At 43.3% G+C, this 16,964-nt stretch overlaps 1 protein-coding gene across 4 annotated transcripts in view; it reads left to right on the top strand.

The window, feature by feature from the left end:
• Nucleotides 1–16,964, top strand: part of EPB41L5 (erythrocyte membrane protein band 4.1 like 5) — a 133,640-nt gene that overhangs the window by 50,840 nt on the left and 65,836 nt on the right. The gene's annotated exons all lie outside the window — the stretch shown is intronic.

Raw genomic sequence — 16,964 nt, 5'->3', positions numbered from 1 at the left:
CAAAATGGCGGCGCCCATCTAGGAGGCCCGGTGCAGCCCCTGGAGCACTCCAACAGGGCTCCGGGGGCTGCAATGGGCCTGCAGCAGGCTCCACCTTGCTCTCCGCCATCCTCCTCCTCCTCCTCCCTAAGAGCAGGGAAAGGAGGAGAGGCAGAAGGAGTGCCGAGCCAGGGAGAAAGGGAGCCAGAGCGGCAGCTGCAGCCACAGCAAGGCGAGAGGTTGGTACGGTTCATTGCAGGAGGGGGTGAGCTGAAGTAAAAACAGTTGAAGGGAAAAAAAGTTGAAAATTTTTTTAAAAGTTGACACGGTGTGCATGCTTGCTGCAGTTTATTTTCAATTGCATTATAGTAATTTCCTTGCTTGTAACTTTATTAGTATTATTATTATTACTACTTTTGCCTTGGGTGTTCTTTCTGCAAAATGCCCTCTCAATGAGAAAGAGGGGAGGAGGTGGAAAGGTGAGTCATTTCAGGTCTGCCTTGGGTTTTTTCCATTAATTTTTTAAAATATATAACACTTATTTTTGTTTTTTTATTTCATTATTTTTATTATTGCTTTTTATTGTATTTCATTATTTTTATTATTGCTTTTTATTTCATTTCATTATTTTTATTATTTATGAAGGTGAGAGTGTGACTTTCCAAAGTGCTGTAACAAAGGTCTGCTGTAACAATGATAGTGGTGGTGGTGGTGGTGATGATTATGATGATGATGCTTCGGTGGAAGCTCCACCCTCAGTGTGTGGCTCCGCCCCTGGAGGGTGGAAGCTCCACCCTGGCATGTGGCTCCGCCCCTGGAAGGTGGAAGCTCCACCCCTGGTATGTGGCTCCGCCCCTGGAGGGTGGAAGCTCCACCCCCCGGCTTCAGCCCCCCAGTTGTCTGAGGGACAGCAACCTGGCTCCCGACTCAAAAAGGTTGCCTACCCCCGATCTTATCCATGTGCCTTGCTGAAATAATTAGACCCAGATTCCCTGATTCAGGAATTTTTTTATTTTTGTTCTAAATTTTTGTGGATCTAGCATTAATGAAAGTTGACAATGGTATGCCACATTTACTGGTTGATTTATATGCACAGTATGGTATGCTGGCCCATGCTTCCCAGGCTATCTGATGTGTGAGACTGGCATTCCCCTCACCCCAATATGCCAGGGACTGATACCATTTTTGTTCCCATTGGCTTCAATATGTTTCATTTTTGTCTTGGAAATTCTTTGCAGATTAGCAGCCAACGGCTTGCAGACTAGCACTGGTCCAGGGACCATCACTTTGAGTAGCACTGTACTACAAGATAAGTCAAATCAACAAAGTCATGGGGATTACATATTTTTCAGCATCTCCACATAAATAGACATCTTAATTGTCGGATGTAGTTGGATGGACTCCAGCTACAATATCACATGGAAAAAGCTAAACACACTCTTTTTAATAATACAGTAAAAGAAAAATGAGTACGGTGCACTTTTGTTATCCATGGGCTTGTCATCCACCAATTTGAGCTTCCGCAGAAAGCAAACTTCATGGTTTTTAATAGAGGCACATGCACACGGCTGCACTAGCGACTGCACACACTTTGCACCACCATAGGAAACAATGAGACTTGAGGTCCCACATTTTTTTCCTATCTGTGGGCAGGTCCAGAACAGATTTCCCCTCCCCCAGATATGAAGGGACGACTCTATGGGGCAGCAAACAATTGAATGGAATACTATTTTTAGAGCTCTGTTTTGTTTTAGTAGTAAAAATGTTACGCATGATCTCCAATCAGTCTGTGAGAAAAGTGAACAGATGTTTTAAATCCACACAAGTAAAGACCAATATTTTAACCTGGCATGATAATCAACTTTAAAAATTGTTAAATAAATAATAATAAATTTTTTATTTCTATCCTGCTTTTTGCCAGGCAATCAAAGCGGCGTACAACAAGTTAAAATGCATCCATATATACATAATGCCCCACCTTAAAACAAGATTAAACAGTATAAGATTAAAACTGCATATTAAAATCCAACTAATCCAAATGATAAATGTTATGTTTATGTTCAATCACTGTAAGAGTATAAAGTTTTCCAGATAAATAGAAATCATCTTCCACTGATTTCCTTATGGAATACAATGAATTATTTATTTTGTCCTTTTTGTCTCTTCTCTTTTTTGCAGGCACTGTCCTTACTAGCCTCTGTAAATCTCTCAATATTTTCTGTTACTGGCAGGCAACAGTATATATACTGTTGACTGGGCTTGCAGGTGAATGAGCCCTTGACAGTGAACCCTTCATGAGTTCTGCTTCAGTAGAAGAAGGCCGCCTTCTCGGGTAATCCAGCTGAGGCTGCTTATACATATGTGTCTGGGCTTCTTAGTAAACTGTCATATTGATCTAGCACAGCCTAAGAAGACTCAAGGAGTTTGGGCAAAGGCTTGTATTAGTGTGCTCTTCCTCTTAAGAGTTTGCTGAGATGGCACTTCAGCATTTCCAAGCAGTGCACCTCCCGACCCTGGCAATCCATCAAGCGAATGCAAATTGCGGACTAGACAAAACAGGGCAAACAGTGATTTTGTTTAGGAATAATGTACTCCTGAGGTAAAGGACTTCCTCAAGTAATGATTGTTGTGTACACATTCAAATTAAACACCCAACCTCCCCACCAGTCTAGTTCTCTCTCTGTGGGTGTATGTTAGAGATGTAAATCTTTGCTTGTTTTGTCCTTGCATACAAGAATGAATAATTTCAAAAGTTTCCTTTCTACTGCTGAGATTACAAGAGTTTTTGAGCATTTTTGGATGTTTTTTAACACATGGGGATTTGTCTGAAAAAATGTTTGTGCAATAAACAGTAGTTTTGAAAGAAAAATCCTTTGGGTTGCACAAGTTTGGGGTATTATTTTTGGTTTTTGCAAAACAAATCTGAGATTATTAAAAATCTTGCATCAGTTGAATTCTTTCTCAGTGGGGTATCCCTGTGTGCCAAGACTCCCTTTTGTGTCTAGGATGTGAAAATGGGTAAGTATTTTTTGCATCCCCCCTCTCTGTTAGTTTTTCTTAGATATACTCCAAAGTAAATGGTAAAAGTTGATTCAGGGCTACCTTCTAAACAGTAGGGGGTTTTTTAAAAGACAAAAACAAGAAACCCTAAAAAACTGTCTCCATCCCTATCTCTACAGTTACAAACCTAGCTGCTATATATACAAGCCATTCAATAGCCTCTTGTTGGAAAGTGTGCAAAGGGATCTTGTAGAATCTTTGAGACTGAGTTTAAGAAATTGCAGCATAAGTTTTTGTAGACTTGGAGAAATAATACACTTTCACACCCTTTTAACTGTCATGGCCCGAGGCTATGGAGTTCTGGGATTTGTAATTTGTTGTGACACCAGAGCTCTCTCACAGAGAAGTCTAAATATCTCAGCTACAAAACCCAGGATCCCATAGCATTGAACCATGGCAGTTAAAGTGATTTCAAACTGCATTATTTCTGCAGTACAGCTTAGGCTTTACTCTACTACACTGCATGCATCTGAGGAAGTAGACTGGAGGCATGTCAACAAGGGGCATTTGCATTGGTTTCCCTTTGCAATCATGGAATGGAATGTTTGTGTGTCTGTCTGTTTGTCAGGGATTTAGAAGTGATTATTGCAAGAATGGGATGAAATTCTGAATTCTTCATCCCATTAAACCCACTTGAACCTTTCTTTTTGCACATGTATGGGGTTGCATAGTTTGAGCACAAAGGTAGAGATGTTGACAATGTCTTCTGAAATCTCAAAAGCTCATTTTTATTTCTGTGTTGGAACAGGAGAAAGAGTAATAGGAATAATTATTGTTTGGACTTCTACTCCCAGAAGCCCCAGAAAGCATGGTCACTGGACAGGGATGCAGTGATATACAAGTTGTGGTCTCATTTTGTAATTCTGTTTTATTCTTTTGGTATTTTTTTTACCATCTATGAGAGCCAGCATGGCCTAGTGGTTAGAGTGTTGGACTAGGACTCTGGAAACCAGGTACAATTCCCTGCTTCACCACGATACCCACTGGGTGACCTTGGGCAAGTCACATGTTCTGAGCCTCAGCAGAAGGCAATGACAAACCTGCTTTGAACAAATCTTACCAAGAAAACGCCAGGATAGGTTTGCCTGAGGGTCACTGTAAGTCAGAAATGACTTGAAAGCACACAGCAACTACAAACAATGTTGCCTAACAGAACAAAATATTGGCATGTGGACTTTCCACAACTGCCTAGCCTGATCTACCCTTATCTTACACTGGATAAAGTACAGGCAAACTGAAGTGCTCCCTGATATTTAGCCACCAACTTCGTGGTGTGAAAAATCTGTACCTGAGTATATAAAAAGAAAGGAAGACTAAACAAGTTGAAATACTATACAGACATACCATATCAAGATTATGGCACGGTACAGACTGCCCAAATGTGGCGTACTCCTGGCGATACTAAGGTTAGGGACCGCGCACCAACCGCATGGTCTCTAACCCTAGTACGTGTGTGGGGAGCATCATCGTTGTGTGGTGTTGTCCACACAGCACACATAATGATGACATCATGGACATGCTGCATCTAAATGGCGCTGCATGCACATGATGTGGCCGTGCCATGCCAGGCTGCTTATGGCGGCCTGGAAGAGGTATGGAAAGGCGCTCTGAAATGGAGCTCCTTTTGGGCCCGTGCATCATTGGCATGGCAACCAAACAGCTGCGTCAATGATGCAGAGGAGAAAGGGACTGTGGTGGCTGTCCCTTTCTCCTCTTTAGCGCCGGGGTGCAGTTGGCGTCTAAGGTGCCCAAGGTGCAAAGGCACCCCTTTTCCAAGCCAAAGTGAAGCGGCATTTTGCCGTTTCTATTTGGACTGGAAAAACGGCGGATGAGGCTGCCCTGGCCCTAATCCACCACAAAAAGGGACGGGTGCAGGCTGCCCCTTTGGGGCGGTCTGTTTTGCCCCAAAGTGAGCTGGTTCATGATAGAGAAACATTAATACAACACCTATGTAAATTTTGAAGTTCTTTAGCAATGCGTAAGTGACAGCGGGAACAATACACCTTTTAACATAATCTATTGAACTGACTGAGGAAGAAGTCAAAAAGCTTCTAGTGACTCTTTTCAGTTACAATATCAAACTTCAATATCAAATTAATTAAAACTATGATATTATTGTGTTTTCCTAACAGAGGAAATTAGGCAAACAACATGAACAAAAGTTATCCAGAAAATGTTTTGTGCATAAACAAGCATATTTCCCCCATATATTTTCTTTTTGTGTCTACTTTGGGGCTTTCTATAACACAAATAGGCCACAACCCTGTTAGTGATTTATGCAGGTTTAACAGCTGTATCCAGCTGATAGTGGTGTAAGCAGAATTGTGCATTGTACGCTGTAATTTCATAACAGGTTGTCAGTCATATGCATTGACCATGGATCTATACATGCTGCATTATATAGTGCACCCCCCGCATAAAACAAAAAATGCGTATCCACAAGCCCCATTAGAAGTACTGGGGCTTGTGCTTGTGGTGGTGGGCAACGGCAGCGGCGCACACGCGCCATGGGCACGTGCACCGCTGTTTCTTCTGGCGCACGGCACTGGAAGAAACAGCATCAGCATATAATGCGCCCACGTATGATGCGGGTGCACTGTACAAGGCTTGAATAATATAACTTGGCATATATTTATGCTACACTGAAGCCATGTTGACAAACTAAACCTTGTATAGTTGCAGAATTTTGGTTATAACCTAAGGAACTGGAGGTAATTTTAAAAAATACCACACTGGGTCATGAACAATAGTTTAAGTAGTTTCTAAAAACTATGAAGTATTTTTTAAAATAGTAAATAATATGCAATTGAGTAGTCAAACAGAGTTAGGAGGAAGACAAGATGGAATAGAAGATCATTTTGTCTGCATCATGAAAAAACAAGAACCATTGCTTTGATGGCTTGTGGAGAGGGTTGCATTCCGGCCGAGGGAGGGACTTTCCCGGTTTGGGGCGGGTCTGCACGGTCCCGCCCCGGTTTGGTCCCGCCCCCGGACGGCCCCCCCCCCGCGATGGATGCCAGGCAGGGAAAGGAGCCTCGCCTCAGGAGGCTCGTTCCCTGCTTGGCCTCCTCCGCTGGGGACGGAGGCGGCCTGAACAAGGAAAAGGGCTTCGCCTCGGCGAGGCCCCTTTTCCCCTGCCTTGTCGCCTCCTCCGCTGGCCAGGGAGGCGGCAGGCAAGGGAAAAGGGCTTCGCCTCGCGAGGCCCTTTTCCCCTGCCTTGCCGCTCCTTCGCCAGCCAGGGAAGCGGCCAGGCAAGGGAAAAGGGCTCGCTCGGCGAGGCCCTTTTCCCTGCCTTGCCGCCCCTTCGCCGGCCAGGAAGCGGCCTGACAGGGAAAAGGGCTTTCGCCTCGCGAGGCCCTTTTTCCCCTGCCTTGGCCCGCCTCCTGCCGGCCAGGGAGGAGGCCAGGCAAGGGAAAAGGGCTTCGCCTCGGCGAGGCCCTTTCCCTCCTTGCCGCCTCCTTTGCGCGCCAGGGAAGCGGCCAGGCAAGGGAAAGGGCTTCGCCTCGGCGAGGCCCTTTTCCCCCCTCCTTGCCCCCTCCTTCGCCGGCCTCCTCTCTTCCTTCCCCTCCCTCCCTCCTCCTCCTCCTCCTCCTCTCCTCTTCCTTTCTTCCTCCTTCCTCCTCCCCCTCTCTTCATCTTCTCTTCTTCTTCCTCCTCTCCTCCGCTCTTCCTCCTCTCTTCGCTCCACCTCCTCCACCTCCCCTTCCTCTGTTCCTCCCCTTCTCCTCTCTATTCCTCTTCTTCCTTCTTCCTCCTCCTCCTTTTCCCCTCTTCCTCTTCTCTTTTTCCTCCTCTTTCCTCCTCCTCTGCTTCTTCCACTCTTTCCTCCTCTGGGTTTTTGGCCAGAAGGGAAGCACTTTTCTGCCATCTGTCTAGGAATAATTGCAAATGTCCTCCATTTTGATCATGCCTAAGAAACATGCATTATATGAAAAATTTCCAAAATATCAATTTTTTGCGTGCCCTCCATTTTAAAAAAAATGTCTCCTACATTTGATCATTTGTCCTACATTTGTCCCTGTTTGGAGGTCCCAGAGATTTGGCACCCTACTTGTGGAATAACAGGCCAATCCTAACCAGTCAAAACAGCCAAGGGTCAACTGACCTGACACAAGGCTGGCTGAAGTTGTGTAGAATCTTAACCTCTCTCAGGGCAGTGGTGCAGAAATTGATTAAAACTGCTTTTATTTTGGCCTTATTTTGTGCCAGCCTTGGAGGCTTAAGAAGGTTTTATCTGGTATAACTTTTCTCTTCCTCATCCCTTCTCTGCTTTCTCTGTCTCTTCTTCTTCTGCAGTTACATCTTAGCCAGCAGAGCAGCTCTGCTGGGAAATCAGTTGTCAGATCACTGAGCAAAGCCAGCACAGAGGGCTCTGCCAGAAAATGTGGTTAATCGTATCTACCAGCAGATTTTAGAGCTGGAATTGTACAGTTTGACTGTCTCCAAGCTAGAAACAAGACATTTCAGACAGAAGCATATGTTTTATTTCCTCTCTCTCCCAATAATACACATTCATTTCAGAGCTTATGACATACCCACATGATGCTTTAGGTTCCTCATGTAAAGCAAGTCGACAGATGTGGGGCAAGTTTTGTATTACATGATGCTATTTGGAAAAAAAGGAAGAGAAATGAGAGAGTTGCTGTTTTCAAGATCAGAAATGCAACTCACAAATATCTAATGCTAGCTCCAGTCTCATCTGGAAATTGGTAAGAACAGTAACCACTTTACCAAATGGTTAGGAACACAGCATTACCTATTCCAGAGGTGAGCAACTTGCAGTCCTCCAGATGTTGTTGGATTGCAATACCCATCATTCCTCCAATGCACATCATCATCAGCCAAAAGTTTCTCTCCTTGATCTTAGATTGGATTCTATACTAGCACTACATACACGTGCTTGCCCTTGCAAAGTGTGCATTCCACCATAGAACTGCCATCCTTGGAAAAATTGATGCAATGGTTTTTGGAACTCAAAGGTGTCATGTACATGATAGGCCAATCTATCAATCTACTTTCCAGCCTACTTATCTTGTATCATATGCCTACCTCTCATGCACATGCACGCGCACACACAAATATGCATGCGCACGCACACACACACACACACTATAGTGTATATTTCTGATATGATTCAATTTGATTCTTCTCATCATCACATTTAAAAAATATTTTTGAAAAATGTTTTAAGTCTTGGTTCTTCTTCTGTGTTCTTTGAATTGATCAGACAATTTTGGTGTAGTTTCTGAAGAGCTGTTCAGACCTGGCTAGTTTTAAGGGCACCTTTTTCCCTCTTTTGCTTTATATTGCCTCCCAGCATTCATTTCTGGGGAATATGAGCAGAATTACCACAGAAGTTTCCTAGATGTAAATCAGAAAACCAAAGTCATAAAAAGAACTAATGGGAATGGGGGAGGGGGAATGAAATGAAGAAGTAAAATTAGCCTTTGTTTTAATTTGGCCTTAAAGGGGAAAAGAGGGGTAGGGAGTGGGGTGGGGTTCTTGTTTATGTAGGAGAAGGATCTTAATTAAAAGGATGCTTTTGGAATGAGAGCTAAGTCTCTGGGCAAAGGCCACGAAGATCTGAACAAAGTGGAAGGGAGCTTTCAAAGTCAAAGGAGATTGTGCAATTAGCCCTACACACCCCTTAAACCTCAGTGCAATTAAGTCCTTTTATTCTCTAAAGGGACCCAAACAGGGCTGGGGAGAGAGGAATCTCATCTTGTTTGCATGTGTTGCTTTGAGGGGTTGCAGACAAAATGAATCACCAAACTCCTCCCATGGAATACAGTGCCCAGCTTTAAAAACTGATTTTTGCAGTTTATGATTCCCAGAATTTTCATGTGGCTGTGCTGATTGATTGGCTTCTCAGAGTAACTTCCACAGCTTTTTAGAGGTGGGGGCTTTTCTATATGTCATAAATGCTGGTGCCCCCTGATGCCCACAAGCTCATCTGCACCCATCCAATGGGCCAGTCAGCAACTAGCAGACCAGAGTGACTATAATAGTGGTGTTTCCTGTAGCAAACATGTGGATATATTTGCATCTTTAAAAGCAAGTATTTACACACATTTGGGAACCCTTGATGGCTCTTGTCTCCTCATGGTCTTTACAGATATTTAAAAGAAATGAGTATTTCATGGAGGGGTTGTCCATTTGGGCCAAAAGACCATCTAGCCTGGGTTCCCCCCAGCTTCATGTCATCTAGTTCAGTTGATCCAGGACAAAATTCCAGGGCAGGACTGGGCCTAATCCTGCCAGATCATATGTGAATTCAGAGGATCCAGCTCGATCCTGGAATAAAGAGCCATTAAAGATAAAGGTAAAGGTTTCCCCTTTGACAAGGTTGTTAAATCTTGTAGGGGACAGTGCCCATCTCCATTACTAAGGTGAAGACCCAGCGTTGTCAAAGGTCTGTGTGATCATGTGACCAGCATGATGGGAGTTCATTCCGTCATGTGGCACTTGGACCTCAAACTGCCAACCTGCTAGCCTTGTGATCATCAGTGTTTAATTGCTGAGCCACTACTTTCCCATGGTAACTGGATCCCTGGTTTGCCACAGAGTTTCCTGGAAACTCTGCAGCAAACCCTGGCTGTTCAGATGGCCTCCTGTGCTCCATATCTTGCTGTGCCATTGCTTTTACTCAAAAGCCCCCCATCACTGGGTCTGACATTGAAACGGGGTGCCTGGCCATATGAGCACAGCCAGGCTCCCTATTGTTGTTTCAGACATGGTGACAGGTGGCTTCTGAGTATGAGCAACAGCTCAGTAAGGTAAACAATGTACACTAATAGCAGGTCCTGGGTCAGTGCAGGGATGGGCAAGTAAACACACACCTGTCCCCATACTGACCTGGGGACTGACCAGGTTAATCAGCCCCAGAATCATGTGAAAACTAGAAAACCTAGACTGGGCATGTGCCAAAGCATCTAGATAATTATGTGTGATTCTGTCATGTAGTTCAAAACAAGCATCAAAAAAGGGGAGTAACTGAATTTCTCACTGGCTACCCCTGGTTCAAATTATGAAGGGTAGGAACTCATTGATATGGTCCCCATTAGCCGTGCCCTCAAACAGAGCTTAACAATTCAGGACCTCTGTTGAATCATATCAACAAACCAGAACCTGCCAGAACCTGAGAAGGGAGAGGAAGAATCGTACCGGCCCCCGTTGGCCACCTCTGTTGGAGTTACTGTGGAAATGGTTCACCTGTTTTAGTCCTAATGGTTGTCATTTCCACAGAGATCACGTCCGTTGTAATACTGTTGTTCTCAAGTATCTATCCAAGACAAAGTTTCCCATAAATACTTAGCACTACAACACCACTTGCTATACTTTCTTCTAGGGCAGTCTATTTTCTTTCCAGGTTCTATAAGGATTTCAATTACGCTCACAGCAAAACAGGCAGCCCAAGGCAGGTAAACACATGACACCATTGTCCCAGCTAATCAAAAGGCCCCAGTATTCTGACCTTGTAAGTCCTGGTTTTACTACCACAGCGATCTTAATAAAGATTGAGGGATTCACCCAGGTATATGTAGCTGGTGATCACTGAACGCTCACACCTCCATTATGGCTGGGACATGATATATTAATCTTTGACAGATATAGTGCATCTGGACTGGTAATCCTTTTGTAGGATAGGGTTCTATCTAACTGACGCCTGAAATCTAGATGACTTCAACATGTAGAAGCTTCAAAAAGAGATGGTAAATTTATTCCTTTTCCCTCTTCTGTTCCAGCAGACATGCAGAAACAGGCGAATCGTGACTAGAGCTGGCTAACAAATATCCTAGAAGACAGTATCAGGCCTTGGGGTACAATCATACAAAGCAACTTGTAGGGAGTATGATTAAAAGTAAAGAATGCAGCTCTCACAAGATAGTCAGTACAATCCATGCCCAAGGGCCTAACCTTCCTGAAAGCAGACTAGACACTTTGGATTGGTTCAAATAATGTTATGGGGGGGTGGAGGTGAGGGGGGGAGAGAAAATATTGTCGGAATTATTGAGAGGAATCTCATAGTAAATAATGAGGGAGGTGCTCGTCCGCCTCATTAAAATAGTTAATATATGGCTCAGATTGCCAGCCTTCGTACCTTTTTAAGTTAATTGTTTTCATTTTGCGAGAACTTTGGCGAATAGATCCTAAATGATTCTTCTTAGTGCCAATACTAGAGTATCATAATTTATTATTATTTACCTGCTGAAACAGATTGCCCTCACTCGCATAACTGCTCATCTTTCGGCCGTTGGGGGAGAGAGCAGGCGCAGGAGCCCAAGCGTCATCAGGGGGCTGGGCCTGAATGAACTGATTGTCCTCCCATCCATAAACTGTCATCTTTCGCCCGTTGATAGAGAGAGGCAGAGCTGGGCCTCTAGCCTGGCCCAATGCGTCAAATCAGGGCTGGGCCTGAAGACTGAGTGCCCTCCCTCCATAACTGTCATGCTTTCGGTTCGGCTATCTTTCGCTGCCGTTGATGGAGAGAGGTCAGGGCCGCGGCCAACGTCATCATGGGCTGGCGCTGAAACTGAGTGCCCGCTCCATAACTTGGTCATCTTTTTCGGCCCGTTGAGTGGAGAGAGCAGGCCGGCGCCGCAACGTCATGCAGGGGCTGGCCTGAAGACAGAGATGCCAGGGCTCCCTCAATAAACTGTCATCTTTGTTTCATTTCGGCGCCGTTGAGGGGAAAGAAGCAGTGCCGGCCAGCAGTTCTATCAGGGCTGGGCCTGAAGACTGGTGCCCTCCCTCCATAACTGCATCTTTCGGCCGTTGAGGGAGAGAGCAGGCCGGCCTCAGAATCATCAGGGGCTGGCTTGAAGACAGCGTGCCCTCCCTCCCATTTACCAATGTCATCTTTCGGCCGTTTGAGGGACGCAGTAGCAGGCCGGCCAGTGTCCTCAGGGGCTGGCCTGAGACAGCGTGCCTCCCTCCATACCTGTCATCTTTCGGCCGCCCATTGAGGGAGAGAGCAGGCCGGCCCAGCGTCAGCAAGGGCGGCCTGACGACAGAAGTGCCCTCCCTCCAGAACTGTCATCTTGGCAGATCCGTTGAGGGAAGAGAGCAGGCACGGCCGCCGTCATCAGGGGCGGCTGAGACGAGGTGCCCTCCCTCCTAACGGTCATCTTTCGGCACATTGAGGGGAGAGGCAGGGGGCCCAGGCGTCATCGGGGGCTGGCAACTGAAGACGAGTGCCCGCCTCCATAACGTCTCTTATCGGGCCGTTGAGGGAGAGAGCAGGCCGGCCCAAAGCAGTCCGGGGACTGGCATGAAGACTGAGTGCCCCTCCATAACATGTCATCTTTCGGCCGTGTAAGGGAAAGAGGAGAGCAGGCCGGCACAGACGCATCAGGGGCTGGCTGAAGAACGAGTGCCCTCCCTCCATAAACTGTCATCTTTCGGCCGTTGAGGGAGAGAGCAGGCTGGTCCAGCGTCCTCAGGGGCTGGCTGAAGATACAGTTTAATTGTAGATTTTTCTTGTACTGTTATATAATTTTCTTGTACACCACTATGATCTATTTGGAATAGCGGTTTATAAATAAAACATATTATTATTATTATTATTATTATTATTATTATATTTATTTATTTATTTTGTTTATTTGTATCCCAATTTTTCCCCAACAATGGGACTCAAGGCAGCTTACAACGTATTTTAAAACAATATAGATTTTTTTAAAATTGTACAAAAAGTTCAATTAATAATAATAAAATTAAAATATAAGTTATTCAAAGGACAGTTAATTTATAAAATTAAACAATTTGTAAAGTTAAAAACATTACAACTCATTAATAGACTATGTAAATTATAAAACAGCACAGCACATAATTCAAAATCCATCTCATTTAGTTTCTAAAATTCTAATGACATAACAATGTTTTAACTTGCTGACCGAAGGAGAGCAAGGATGGAGTCTAGGCAGGGAATTCCAAGGTCTCAAGGGAGAAGGCCCTCTCCCTTTCCCCCACTAAACAAGCTTGAGAAGGTGGTGGAAGAGATAGAAGGGCCTCTTTAGACGATGTCAGAGCTCTAAGGGATTCATAAAGAGTAATACGGTCCTTCAAATAGCCTGAAATCAAGCCATATTGAGTCCTAAATCAGTGAGATTTGCCTAGATGTTCTTTCACCACTTAATAGATTTAATAGGTCTACTCTAGTTGGAACTAACCAACAGGATTCAGATCACCATCATCAATACTTTGAGGATAAACCTAAATATTGCTTATTCCCACAGCACCTTAGCAACCAGTTTGTTCTAATTTTTTCAGAATTAGGGTCTTCAATAAGACTGAACTCTTGTGCATGGGGCTTCCAGGAGGTTTCAAAGGTCCAAGACCCCAAAGAGCCCCAGTTGTTACCTGCCCTGTTCAGGTCATGCACATTCAGAACTGGTGGTTTCTTAACTGAATCAATCCCCTTTTATAATTATGGTTATCACATTGTTTTTTATATTTGTATTTATTGGTTTTATATCTATATTGCTCCTTCCTTCCTTCCTTCCTTCCTTCCTTCCTTCCTTCCTTCCTTCTTTCCCTCCTTCCTTCTCCTCCTTTAAGATTATATGTCTTTGGCAGGCTGCTGTCTCTTTTTATTATTTTATACTTTGAAGTGCCATGTACATTGATGGCACTATATAAATAAATGAGTATGAGTATGAGTACAGTAGTAGTAGCAGTAATAATAATAACAGAGACACCTTTGAAACTAACTGAAAAAAAAGAAGTTGGCAGCATGAGTTTTTGTAGACTTGAGTCTACTTCCTCAGAAGCTTTTGGAGACTTGAATCTACTTCCTCAGATGCTTTTGAGGAAAGAGACTTAAGTCTACGAAAGCTCATGCTGCCAACTTCTTTCTTTCAGTTAGCTTCAACGGTGATACAAGATCTATCTACATACTGATTCTACAGACTAACACGACTACATCTGTGAATAATAATAATAATGATATGGATTTGTGCTTGCCATATGCCAATAACAGGATGGTGGCCATGGTTGGCTGTAACGGTTTACATACTTCTTGTTATTGTGAGCCTTCAACATATTTCTGACTTATGGTGGACCTAAGGTGACCCTGTTACAGGGTTTTCTTGTTTAGAGGGGGTTTGCCTTTGCCTTCCTCTGAGGCTGAGAGAATGTGACTTGCCCAAGGTGGGTTTCCATGCCCTAGCGAGAATTCAAACCCTGGCCTCCAGGATCATGGTCCAGTGCTCAAAACAGTACATATGTTGGCTCTCTTCTCTCTCTTCATACCTACTTGGGAGCAAGTCCTTTTGAACTCAATGAGCTTTACCCTAAGTAGACTATATAATATTGTGCTGTTAGTATTCATTTATTCATTCATTAATGGTCTTATAGATCACATACTGGGCTTTCCTGAAAGCAATCATATAAATATTGTTTCTATTTGATAATTGCAGGAAAGAGGAAGAATTTTGTTCACAGTTAAGAAAATTCTTTTATCATACAATAACATTTGGCTTAAGAGTTCACATGGAACTGCAGAGTATTTCTACAGAGATGAATATTTCCTTTGTTCAGAAACCTAAGTGGTCTTCAGAGTGACAAATTGATTATAGGGCAACATTCCTTGCTGCTAATTATAAGCAGTGTATCAGATTTCTTTGGAAAGCCAGGAACCTGAGTGAAAAGACATTTATGACTAAATAGCTACACTATTATTTCAGGTGCTTTTCAGCTACATGTTAGATGGACTGAATTTATACCCCCAAAAGTCAGGTCTTCTTATTTTAACCACTGCAAAAGAATGAAACAAGGATCACAAATTCAAAATAACTACAGTCTTTAAATTGTTGCTGCATACCTAGAAATGATAAAGAAATTATACTAACATGGCATTACAGATTTTTTTAAAAAGTCCTTAGTTCACTTTGTGATCTAGAAATCAGATTAAGAACTATAATGCTGATCTGTAGTAAGTGGCTTGAACAAATTAGTACAGATTACATGTGGTTTATTATTTAAAGACAAATTAACAAAGATTTCAGAATAGGAAAAACAGCAAGATGCAATGTATTGCATAATGAGTGACAAGATTCGTTTGATCTCTTGACAAAACCTTAGTTTAACCATTGCAAAATGAGTTGCTATGAATGAGGAGCAAAACCTATTATAGAACAATAAAATTCAGATATAACAAACAATATTGGCCTTTAGAAACGGAGCCATGGAGAAAACATTTGAGTATCTGAGATCTGTAATTACTTTTTCTTGTGAACATATCTGATCAGCCTAAAGACCCATGTTTCAAAGAGTAGGTGTTTGTGATTGCCCAATGTACAATCTTCCACCTTTTTCTAGCAATAACTTATATGCAGCAGATTTTTCCAGTAAACGAATTAGCAAAGTGTGATATAATGACTTAGAAGTAAGAGGAATGCAAGGTAAAATTCCCATTCAAAGTGGGTTGGGGCAAGTCTGACCACCTCACAATGTCTGGGCTCACGCCTAACTCACACCTATGAGTTCAAGGAAGATACCGAGTTAACAAGTAACATGGCTGTGCAAGTTTTCATTTCACTGAAGTGCTGCTAAATAAATTATACTTCTTTCATGCATGTTTTTTGTAGCTGGATGCATCAGCTATGAGCTCTGGTTTGTTTGTCTTTCAACAAGACAGATTCACTAGCCAAGAAGAAACCACCATCATGGTAGCTTGTTCACAATAAGCCAGAATTCCTTAGAGCTGTGGTTCCCAAACTTTAGTCCTCCAGGTGTTTTGTATTTCAGTTCCCAGAAGCCAGAGCCAGCTTGGCCAATTGTCAGGAATTCTGGGAGCTGAAGTCCAAAACAGCTGAAAGACCAAAGTTTGGGGATCATTGCTTTAGCGAGACCAGCAACATAGGCATGGCTGAGGCTTCACCTAGATGGCTCCATGCTAAGGAATTCCGGGATTTGTGGTTTTATGAGATATTCAGCCTTCTCTGTCAGAAAGCTCTGGTACCACACCAAACTACAAATCCCAGGATTCCACAGGATGGAGCCATGACAGATAAAGCAGTGTCAAACTGCATTGATTCTGCAGTGTGGCAGCAGCCAAAAGTAAAGCTGGGAAGACAGTTTCAGTGGAAACTGGCTGGTACAAAAGAGGTTATGCGCTCCTTCCCTCACCTCTTCCTTCTGTGTCACAAACCACAACTGCTAGAGTGTCTTTTGTGACAGAAAAAAAACCATCAAACTACCATTACACACAGCTGTAGTCCTAGCCCAATGTATTCTGCAGCTCAGTCCTAACCTACTGGGAAATAAAAGTAGCAGAGATGTTTCACATGCTAGTAGTGGGAGGCTGACAGACTTCTGCAAACGTACTCTTTTTCTTTTGGCCTACGAGTCTTTGCTTTTTTAAACATCTCAGCTTGCGCTGAAACAATACTGCAGAAACGGCTTTCAAGGCTGTTCCCTGCCCTTTCATTTTTCTTCCTCAGTGCTGGTTCTTTGAAGCTCCTCTTACTGAACATATCAATACTGTCACTTTGGCATCAACTGCTTTACTCAACCCTGCCATATCCATCATCTTGTGTCAATAGAAGAATGTGACAAACACAGCTTTCCTCCCTGCCTGCCTGTCTCCCTCCCATCCTTAAAACTGCTATTTTAAAAAATATTTGGATGGTCATAAGGGCAAAAGAAGAGGCTTACGGACAAGTGCAGCCTGGTTTTATAGCATATCCATATGATCACATAGTGAAACCATACTTGTTTAAAATGTAATTACTCCTCAGAGGTAGGCTTTTATTAGTCCCACCTCACAGGTGTAGAACTACGGTTTAGAGAAGCAATTTAAATCAATTTCACACTGATGAAAACTATTTTTTTTTAAAAAAAAAAAACCACACAGGAATAAGTTCATCTTAACTGATGGATTAACTCAGAGGAGGTAGATTTAAGTATGACTTAACTTCCAT

This window comes from Sceloporus undulatus, chromosome 1 (genome assembly GCF_019175285.1).
Source record: "Sceloporus undulatus isolate JIND9_A2432 ecotype Alabama chromosome 1, SceUnd_v1.1, whole genome shotgun sequence".
Classification (NCBI taxonomy): Eukaryota; Metazoa; Chordata; class Lepidosauria; order Squamata; family Phrynosomatidae; genus Sceloporus; species Sceloporus undulatus.
This window is presented reverse-complemented; position numbering and strand designations above follow the sequence as displayed.